General features: G+C 34.8%; 1 long non-coding RNA gene across 3 annotated transcripts; it reads right to left on the bottom strand.

Annotated features, from left to right (window-relative positions):
• Window positions 1-207: 207 nt before the first annotated feature.
• LOC310903651 lies at window positions 208-10,758 on the bottom strand. Of its 3 annotated transcripts, XR_014587655.1 has the most exons (4): window positions 10,612-10,758; window positions 9,134-9,196; window positions 3,015-3,134; window positions 208-2,076 (listed from the first exon to the last, which is right to left on the bottom strand). It is a non-coding gene; the product is annotated as an uncharacterized lncRNA (long non-coding RNA). The 3 variants fall into 3 exon arrangements; XR_014587653.1 differs by having other exon boundaries at window positions 208-3,134; window positions 10,599-10,758; XR_014587654.1 differs by having other exon boundaries at window positions 208-3,134.
• Window positions 10,759-11,718: the final 960 nt, after the last annotated feature.

Here is an 11,718-nt window from a genome sequence, read left to right as displayed (position 1 = left end):
AATAGTGGTGATGTAGGCACAACATAAGACAATATTGCATTTTATACCATGAGTTTAGTTTCTTGAGAGCTAGATGACTGCTTGCAGTCTCATTTAATAGTTATACTTGAGATGGATCTAGATTTAGTATGTAAGTGGAACAAAATGGCTTTTTTAAACTTCATTTATAGGAGGTATTTTGTTCTCTAAGTAAAATTGCAATTGATGTTCTGATTTGATGTAACAAACTGTTTATTGACATGACCAGACTAAATCCATACCACAACCAGTGGGCTAAAATGATTGAGTCACCATTTAATACACTGTAGCAAGCTATTAAATTACTAATAGAAAGAATGATTTGAATATTGAGAGAATTTGACATTTGTCTTTTGTCCAGCTCAGTTCTAGCCAGCCAATATAGTATATTAATCTTGAACAACTGGAACAAAGAAACTTATGAATAACAGGTTAGTGTCTGCAGAATCTACACATCTGCTATGGCTTCAGATTATTTAGGCCAAGAAAAATTGCCCTGTTCAGATGATGAAGCCTTAGTCTGTATTAAAAAAACAATAATTCAATAGTAACTGGCACAAAGACTAAGATCTGTAGCTATTCACAGAAAATCCTGAAGACAATAACAAAAATAGTATTTGGAACTCACAAATCAACATTGCAGAAAACACTACAAAAGCACTCTGAATTTAAGAAAGCTATTGAATCATGGACATTATGAAGTACTTTACTACCACATTATTAATATTTAACTAAGTGAAATAGCTATTGTAAAATTACAAATTGGCTCACAAGCAATTGAATAACCAGAATCATTTCAGTTGAAAGAGGCACAGTTGGCTACATAAAGCAAGCATCTTCTCTCCTTGAAAGGCGCCCCAGGGTATTTATCGTGCATCAGTACTGACAGTACAGACAGATAATACAGACTTTGCTTTAATGTCTTTATGCACCCCACTGAGAAAGAAGTCATAGTAAGAGTGTCTAAAATGTCTCACTTCTTGTTACATTTTGTATATCCTTACCCCCCCATTTGCAAGAATTTGTATTTTTCCTCCCTTATTTTTTCTAAATAGTATCTGCTTCTCATTTATATAGTACACAATGCATGTTTAAAAACAGTTCTCAAAATCACTTGCAGATTTTTCAAATACATGACAATGTAGAATGATTATTGAAGGTTGGTTTAATATTTTAAAGATAGACCATCTTATGATTTGTGATTAAGATGAGTCAACAACAGCAAGAGATGAAATAACATTAAGGCTATCTTACTTTGATATAACAATATTTTCTCTTCAGATATCAGTGTAGTATATCAAATACATAGTTCACACATTGTTCGTTTTGCCAAAATATTGATGAATAGTGTGACTGAAGCTAGAAGTTAAAATTACTCTTTGTTATTGAAAAGAACTATCCAGCAATAAATATGAGACCCAGCCTTCCACAGTCAGGCCATAATTCAAGAAAAGAAGTCTGTACCATACAATGGGACTGACAGAATAATTAGGTATTTATCATCTGTCAATTTTGTCAGTCTCTGCATTTGTTTTCTTAACAGCTGTCTCAAACTGTCAACTGGGGTACCTTGGGAATGACATGGGTGAACCTTTTCTTTAAAATGTCAACCAACGTCCTCATATTCAGACTTAATGCATTGCTAATAAGTGTCATCCCAGTGGCACTTGTAAATCTTTGAAAATAGAACAGATCTATATATTTTTTTCCCTAACCTAGCAAAGCAAGCATCCTTACATCACAAGATTTCCTAAAAAGACTTCTAAAGTTTTTAAACATACACTCCTCACTGAATGGAATTAATGAGATTTAACACTACAGCAATGTCTTCACCTCCAATATCTTCTGGAAGTTTGGCTTAGATTTTTGTCTGCCTCCTCCCCACACACTTGAATTCATTTCTCTTTTTTTTATAAAGAGAAAGTGTAAGCCCAATGGGATTAGAGTATTATCATCTACATACTTGTAAAGTGTAGCACATGTTTAGAGCAAGTCTTAATAAATACAGACATTAGGAACACACATCAGGGATCTCCTGCATGTCTTCCTCTTTCACACCTGAAAGGTTCAGAAAATAAGACATGGGACTGAACTGTGGATTCTAGTATACTTTGTGAGCTTACAAAGATCTGCTGAGTATAGGAAAAATATCCAAGATGAGGAATTTTAGATCAAGACAATTCACTTTCTTTGAAACCAGTCGCTACAGTAGGCTGTGAATCTTTAATGCATTTTGAAGGTATGTTTCATAAAAATGCATAAAAATAATATTTATTGCTTGGTGTTTTTTTATATTATTAAACTATCTGGAAGGCACAAGTATTCAAGGTGAAGACTTCTCCCTGAAGACCCTAAGCCTTTCTTTTGAAAGACACGTTCAAAATAAAATGGATGCAAAGAAAAATTGGGGGAAAAATGAGAGCACTCTTTAAAAAAAGTGACTAGGAATACAGCTTGTTTTGGTCTACCAAAACTGATGCTGACAGAGAACATGATCTCTTCCTACCAGTAAACCAGCTGAATGCATGGCCAAAGACAAGAAGGGTGACTGTGCATTTGCCTAAAAAAAATCAGTACAAGTTAACTGTGAATAAACACAGGGAATGTTTAAAGATCTTCTTTCTGGGGACATTTTAGGATTGACTTCTGGAACGATCTTTAAGTTATTGAAGTCTTGGGCAAGCAACTCAACTGATCCATGATAAGGCTTGATAAATTCATGGAAGAGACCAAGATTTGCCTAAAATACTATGGGACTAGTCTTTAGGTGGTCTCTTGTAATCCTGTAACTATTTCCACATTACACATTAAACTTGGTCTTTGAAGCTGGTTGTACTTTGAGCAAAGGACTGGTTTGAACCATCAACTGTCAGATCTTCAACTGCATGTATATATTTATGATTATTCTGTTTGTACTTCTGTTACCTGAAGTAATTCTCACTTCTCTCTTTGAACATCCTGTGTACATGGCTTCCATTCCCCAATTCATAACTGACCTGATGATGCAGTATGTCCAGTGTCATAGCATGTGGAGTTTCATCAATTCCAGTTGTTAGGCCCATGTTCAGGCTTTGGAACATACACAGAAATAGTCTCACGCATCATGTGTCTTAGTCCTACAATATTTAGACATAATATAGCACAAGTTTTCTTTTAATGCGAGATACTCTTATCAGAAAAATTCCTGTTAAAAATAAAACATGCAGGCATCTCAGTATTTTGGTTGTAGCATCAAGTGTCTCATCTTCTCTAGGCATCAAATTTTTTGCTATCAGATGCCCAAGTTTAATTTATTCATAATCTGAATTGATTTCTGAAAAAATATTAATACTGTAGTTTCATTCTTTGTCAGGAACCCAAGGCAGACTTAAAATATTCTCAATAGTTTTAGAAAAACTATAAGTCTTGGTTAACAGCAAACCAAGCCAAAAAGTGTGACTTTGGGACTCAAAGGTGAAATAAGAGATAGCAAATTCAATACTAATAAAAATCCCCCTTTCTAAAACCCTTACTTAAATATTTTTTCTGTCAAATTTATCTATTAAGTTGCACTTTGAGCTTCTATCTGGATTTCTGAAATATGTTAAGTTCCTCCCCTCTCTTCACAAAATGAAACAGAATTGTTAGATCAGCTAAACATTTCTAATGTTATCTATGAACATGACAATTGCATGTCCTGACAATTATAAACATTTCTTTTGTTCTGCTTTTCCCAAAATATAGTCGAACCAAACAGAAAACTTGCTTTTATGTCAATAACAGTTCTCTTGCCTACCTTCAATTACAACAAAATACTATAAATTAGTCAACATTGGCTTTTGTATTTGCATTTTAACCCTTTTTATTAACCCTTTATTCTACTCATTACAAAATGAGTCTTAAATATGATGAAAATTACAGAGCTCAGTATGTATTCATTTTACTTGTTACAAGTTGCCTTGCTCAGGACACAGTTTAAGAATATACAGGGAAGCACATCCTAGAGCAAAGTTCTACAGCTGCATGACAGATTTCCTTGCAAGAATGGAACAAGCAAAGGCAGAAGCCCAACAGTAACCTGTTTCTCTCATTCTTATAGATTTTTAGAGATTTGTGTTTAATATGTTTTTAAAAACAATGATAGAAATATCAGAGACTTTTAAACTGCAGGGTATTATTCTCCTACAAGGAGGAAATTCCATTCAAAATTCCAGCCTGCATAAAACTTTTGACATCCTCAGAGCATGAACTAAGCAAAGTTCTGAAAATTGAATCATTAGGCAATTAATACTCAATGTCAGAAGAGAGGTCTGGGACAACATTATGTCTCTATTCTACAGATAGAATGATTAATTGTCGCAAATGTCAGTGAAGTGAGGCTTTCACTATTCTAGTATTTCCTATTCCCTGCTGTAACTTATGGCTGAGTAAGTCTAAAGCCAAACAGTGTTTCTATATACAACATCGGTATATCTCAAACAGCTTTTGTTTAAATGAAAGCCCAGTTTCACAGGCAGAACATGTCTGGGACCAAACCTGCATGTGTCAAAATACATAATCGCCTGAATCTGCTACTCATCTTAACTAATATTGTCCTCCATATTGCAAGATTTCTGTACAACAGAGTAGGCTGCAAAAATCTGTTTTCTTTCCCCTTTAGTCTTCTTCATAAGAAGTCTAAAATAGCCATAAAACTAAAAGCTTGAATAAAGATACAACTAGAATTGAAGACACAGTTAATCAGAACTTCTAAACCACTTATACTTGTCTGCAGAAAAAGATGCAAGATAAACCTGAATTCCAACAGTAACTTCTAATAAGAGTTTGGAATTGACTTGGAACAAATTCCAAATACAAATAATTTTGCCTTTCATAATAGAATAAATATCAAGTTTACCAGAAATCCAATGTACATGATACTTCTTAAAGTCTGGAGATACTGCTTCATGATATTCCTGCTTTGAATATTCCTAATAAAGACATCCTATCATTAGAAAGGAATAAAAAGATGATGGAAAAATGTATAGGAACACCAGACTCCTAGTAGGAACCCTGTCTGTCACTGATGCCTGTTTTACTGTATTAAAATAAAAGTTAGTCTCTTCTAGGAAATATTAAATGCTTATGTAGTACTTGAGTAATGCTTTTTATATACGCAGATTGTTCTTCTCAATTCCCAAGTTTCCTTTGTATCTTTATATTACATCCCCAGCTGCTGTAGAAGAGTGGTATGAGAAATGTTTTCTTTGATGCAGAGAATAAAGCCATTGCATTGATAGCTTTTTATGTAGGAAAAGATTCCTTACACTTGGAAAACCAGAAACAAAAAGGCACAAAAAAAGTGGCACTCTTAGCTGTACACTTTATCTAAAGCATTGTTCCTTCCCCTTTTTTGTCCCCTCAAGCTTCCTGCTAGACAGGAACTCAAAAAAAAAACACCATGAGCTGTTGAGACATGTTGATAACACGAGGTGCATTAGGTGATCAATATCCAGTAGGAAAGCAAAGCATATAATACCCCCCAAGATCTTGGGAAAGCCACTTCTCCAGAACTTTCAGAATTTCCAGAACTTTCTATTTTAAAGATCTTGCATTAAAACAAGTGATCAGTAGCCTGAAAGAAAGCTTTTATTTTTAATACCGCTCAGCATATGCATGCACACCTCTTTGATTATGTTAACATACATATTCTTCCACGGTAAAAGGAAGAACTTATAACTAGACAAGATGCAGAAGGGCTTAGGTCATCTGCTCCTATATTCTCATCTCAGATGAGAAATACAGGGAACCAGTAACAACCCATCTTAATTACAATTCCTGTGTAGAGTTGCTTTGCTTTAACGTGAGGCATTATTTTAATTTGGTGTAGAACTTTGCTTTGTTCCCCTCCCCCCCGACATTAGCATTTTGAATAAAAAAGGTAAAAAAATATCTATGAAACTTAGGATTCCTGGAGATTTTACAGGTTTCTTAACCTCTCAAGTTCAGGAATACATTAACGAAGAAAAACAACATTAGGAAAGTATGTTTTGTAGCATCTATTTTATGTTTCATGACAGTGTAAAGAAAATGAAGGGAACAGTACATAATGATATGATTCTAGCACTGTAATTTTGGTCTTGTGTATCTAAATGATCACATTCCTTTGATATGCTATAGTAAGTTTGAAAACACTGCATTTAATGGTAAGCCTGGTAAGCCACAATTGTAGAGCTTGGTAATGCTTGTTTTGGGTTTGCAAAGTAAGATATCAAAGTGATATAAGATCAACTTGCCATATTTGGCACCATCAAGGTTAAGTTAAACTTGTATCCTAGGTGAATGGATAGTCAAATAAAACCATCCCTCTGGAAATAGCAGGGTACTGTATATAAACTAAAAGAATTATTGGTTGTAAAGCAGTCTGGACTGAATATAACAGATTCAACCGGTTTGAGCTCAGGGAGCTGTTTCTTTTGCTCCATAACAGAGCTTTTGTTTCAGAAGTAGAGACCCTATGTTTATCCCAGCAACACGTTCTTAGATGAATTAACTATGTGTAGGCTTGTTAGCATGCTTACTGTAACTTCCAGATGTGTATTGTTTTGTCCATACCTTTTATAATATGGTGTGACTGTCTGTAGTACTGTACAAATCTAAAATAAGCCAAAGCCTTCTCTTAAAAAATAGAGAAAAAATTGGGCCATAAAAACAAGTTTCTAGTCATCCAGATCTAGCTCATACTAGCTCTCCAGGCCGTACTAGCTCTCATAGAATTGCTGCTCTACCCTGTTATAAAGCAGTGTATTCAGCACAGGTTTTCCTTCTTTCTTGATGGTAAGTGGGTCATGCTCTGACCTACTCTTAATTCCAGGCTTCAGCTACCACTATTTTTTCCTCCTCTTGCCTTTTTAAAGTCTTCTTTCATGGCATAAAGTAGTTTATACAATCCAAATTTCCCATTTCAGGCCATTATTATTTGAAGCCAATTTCTAAAAAACATACCACTACACTGGGCATGAGTATAACTAGTTGAATCTGAAAGTACAAGCCAGCATGAGGAAAGGATATAGAAACAATTCCTTATTCATTCAAGTTTCAGCCAATACATTCCACAAAAATAATTACCCTAGAGATTAAACAGCACAAAGCTTGAAGCATGCAGCTAACTCAGCCCTACAACCCACATCTACACGTTTAGATAGAAAAATTACTTAAGAACACTGCTTAGAAACATCAGAAGAAAGTGGGAAGCAGAAAGTTGCATCTATAAAATAGTTTTAAAGAAGCCAGGGTTGAGAAGCTTTACCTGGAGATACTGACAACCATAACTTGGGGTTTAAAAATATCATTAGATGGATGTCTACCTGACAAGTACACTTATTTGTGTAGAGAGACAATTGTGACTTGTATTTTATACACTCTCAGGGAAAGGTATGCTCTTCTCTCTAGCAGAAGAGTGTGGGAGGCAGTCTCCAAATCCTGCACAGGTAAGCAGGAAAAACAGGGGAAAAGGGATACAGATCCTGACTCAATTTCCCATGCAGAATGCTGGCCAAAATATTTTTTTGGCACTGAGGGAAATCCAGTAAAAATTAGGACAATGGAGAAAGTAATTTGCCCAATTTCTTAGGGATGTTTCCCAACAACCCTCAACCTCCATTTTATCCATAAGTTAGGTTATTTGGCATTTTACTAAAATGCACGTTGAGTACACTCATTCCATTGCTTTGAATGAAAACCTGGTCGGTTCCACTATCCAGTCTTGCTTCCACCATCACCAAACAAGGCAACAATTAACTCATCTCAAAGCTTTAATTTGTGATTAGTAAGTCACCTTTTACTCCTTATCATACTACAGTGAACACTTGTAGTGGTTCGCATTTGAGCTATTCCCCATCTCAGCTTGGAAAATATTCACAATGTGAACTTGTGGAACCATAGTAAACCATACAGCCACTTCCACAAAGATGACAGCAGAAGTCCAAATTCTAGAGTACCAGGAAAATGCCACTTGCTTAGTTACTTCCTGTATTTTCATATTTAATGAGGGTAAGAATTAATATACTATGCTACAGCAAGCATTTATTTACCTCTTCTCATACTGTATTATCACAACATTGCTTAGCTCTAATGATTCCTCATCTGCTTGTTCAAACCCATTCTACCAGCTAATATCAAATAGTAATTTTGTTATTGCGAAGTGATTAAGTACCTTGAAATGCTAGCAAAGTCTCATAATATATTGGAATATTAACCTCAGTATTTAAGTTGTGTTTAGTCATGAAATCAAACATTTTCTTCACAGAAAGTATTGCAAATTGTATTCTAGATAGTTCACAGAGAATGCCAGGTTTCCTATAGCGGCCAAGTATGAGTGCACTACTGATTAGGGACTACATTCAAGTCTAATCTTTACAGGCCCACTTGGGAAAAGTCATCCAAATTAAACTTCAACACTGAATTGCAAGCATCACATCAAAAAGATGATTAGATAAATTTATTCAGAATTAGTCTTCGTAATTAGGTGTAGTTTACCTTTGCTCTTAGAAGAACTTGTGTTATACACAGTTTAATTTGAATTAAAGAATTTTCCTCTTAAGTTTCCTAGTTAATTTTTAGCTTGCATCTTTAATAAATCTGAATTTGTTTTTCCTCCATCACTTCTAGATAAATAATAAATTTGTTCATTTAACACACAACTCAGTGTTAGGCACTGAAGACCCTTAAGAAAGGAAAACTGATATTAGTAAGTTGAAATGGATGTTTTATACTGAAAACTCTTTGGAATATAAATAGCATCTTTGCCCAAATATTATTTTGTATTTGTGTTTGTTTTCTTCCCTTAAACCATTTTCTAAGAGATAAAAAACAACACAACCCCAAAAAGAGAAAAGTCCAGGAAGTTGCTTCCATTTTTTCACCAAATCTTTATCCTTTATCATTTGGGGGAAGAAGACGCTGATAAACCATATACGTGTTTGTTTTCTCCTTTTGTGAAAAGGGAAGACTGAAGTGCTAGAAAATTATGAAGAGTTTGCCTGTCGCTATCCTGACCAATATCAAATGGCAGTGATTTATAGGAATTAGAGAAACAGTAAGTTTTAAGAAGATACAACTGAAAATATAGAATATAAACATATAAGACTCCACTTACCTCTCAAGTAAGGCTGTTGATAAATACACTACTGTAACAGGAAACCGGGATCAATTTTCACATCTGTTAAAAAAGAACAATAGGCAAAGGACTCTAGTAACATATTGGCAAGCAACGCAAAGTTTCATAACATGGTTACTGTAAAAAAAACATACTTCTCAAATAGATTTTCTTATATTTATAATGAGAAACTGAATAACATAACCTCAGTTAATAAGCACTAAATTGTGTGCTACTGATATCACTTACTTCTGACTTATATGGGCCTAAGTCTATTTAATTAATCACATAGAACTATCATGAAGATGATACTGAGCTTTATATGGCCTGACTTAAATTTCTCTCTGAAATACTTGTCATTAGCTACTCTTCTTTACCAGCAATTTGTGAATATTCATAACACTATATATATAGATACACAAAATGGAAAGGAAGTAAAATCTACATGATTTAATCACAGATGAAATTACAGTCAAATTATTCAGGTTACAGCCCAGTAACTAGCAATGAAAATTTCATATAAACCATGTAGTTATATATTCCTCTAGAGCAAACAACTTTTTTTTCTTTAAATAGTATCTTCCTCAACTTAAATATTTTAAGTTGAGCTTTAAAATTCCTGTGATTGCAAGGCAGATCACCTTAGTCTGATAAGTAATTTCAGAAGACTTTGGGAGAAGAGAAATGACATAACTAAGAAATGGGTTGCTTTTAAAAACAGCCAGATAAATAGTGTTTTATTTTATATAGGCATGTTAGACTTTGAGTTCTGGCATGTCAGGGCCCATTAACTCAGTGTAATTTCCCCTTTTTAAAAAAAAAAAAAACAGACTCCTGGTTTTAGCTCTTGTTTCTTGCTCTAACAGACTGTCTGACAGCAATTCAATACTGTTTAAAGATGGAATATTACCCTGGTGGGCTTCAGGTTTGCATAACTGCAAGATGAAGTCCATAGCTGGTACAGGGAAGCAGAGAGGGTACATTTTTTGACAAGTTGCTTACAGGAGGGGAAAACAAGAGTCAGCTGACTGAAATTGCTACAAGGGTTGGAATATTACAGGCATGTTGTGGGAGGCAGGCTGAAGAGGCAAATGCAGGTGAAGTAAAGACACAAAAGTGAAGTTTATCATGTGGCTGCATAATTCGTCATGGAGATATCAACAGCCATATGCTAACAAGCAGGCAAAAAAGCATTCCAGCTTATTTTCACCACAGAAAGAAAGACACCCTCTAAGGCAAATATGTTTATAATCTTGTGTAATAGCATACAAAGCAAAACTTTGAGGCAGAGCTGTCTACACTTTTGACTTCAGAGCTACAAACCAAAAACAATAAAAACATTTTTAATCCCTACATTTTAGTAGGACACCAGTTGGAACAAGATAGATTTTGAATAAGAAGAAAATCAATTCTGTTGAAAAAGGCAAGTTCAAATGAAGCATTTTTTAAACAAACTCCTCCATACCCTTGGTTGATACCTGTACGTCCAAATGCTGCTCCCAGGTCCAGTCCAGGAGTTTTCAACTCTTGAATTGCTATAAGTTCAGTTTTTTTATTTTATAAAAATAAATAAATAAATAAAAACTAAGGAGAAGACATTCCTTTTCTCCTCATACCTAACTAGTCCATACCTCTTACAAGTATTTCCCAGGTCCTCTTATAATGCAAACTCCCCAGGTGCTAGCACTGAGCAGCAGAAGTTTTGCCAGCTGGGCATGGCTGCTAACACTCAGAAACTGATTCCAGGGAAGCCCTATTATCCCTTCCCTTTGTGAAAGTTCACCTGAACTTCATAAAAACCTCAACAGTCCAAAACTAGCAGACAGACCTATTTTCACCTTTTTAATAAAGTGTAACACACAATAAGCTGTAATCAAACAAGCGAAACAATACAAAATCTGTCATGCCATGAATTAAAGACACTTCTCAACAGCTTTTGTTAACTTCAAAATTACGTGACTGTTGAATTCTGCTTGCTTACTTTTGCAGTACAGCAGGGTGTTCTGTGCCACTCCTGGCAGTACCACAACAGTGGAGAATCCTTTGAAGTTCTCACATGTGGACCTCTGCAAAGCTTTTCTTCAACATGCGATTAATTTAATAAAGGTCACTGATCTCCTAATTTTTCACTTAAAATGAAAGTTTTTAGTCTCACTTTCAACTATTTGCTGGATGGATATAATAGCATATTTCTTTTGTAGACAGCAATGTTTTAACAGAGAAGGAACACAAATAACAGGGCAGAGTTTAAGTCTCTTGTTTTTTGAGACAAGCCATCTTTCCTCAGAAAATAGTCTTTACTATTTACTACTTTATTAAGACAGTTTGCTGTGTTGGTGGTGGTGGTTTTTTGTGGTTGGGATTTTTTGTTTGGTTGTTTTGTTTTGTTTTGTTTTGGGGGGGTTGTTTGTTTGGTTGTTTTTTAGCTCCCCAAACAGATTTGGCGTAGACTTATAGCAGGCTGGCATCAGTTTAATCTGATTAAACATATTGTTTGTTTGTTTTAAGATACAAGGATGATACTTTAAAGTGAGACACCTGGCAAGTCAGAGAGGAAGCAAAGCACTAAACATCCACTTTTAAGG

This window comes from Anser anser, assembly GCF_964211835.1.
Source record: "Anser anser genome assembly, chromosome: 8".
In the NCBI taxonomy this organism is placed as follows: Eukaryota; Metazoa; Chordata; class Aves; order Anseriformes; family Anatidae; genus Anser; species Anser anser.
The sequence above is the reverse complement of the archived record's forward strand: the minus strand, read 5'-3'. Positions and strand labels throughout refer to the sequence as shown.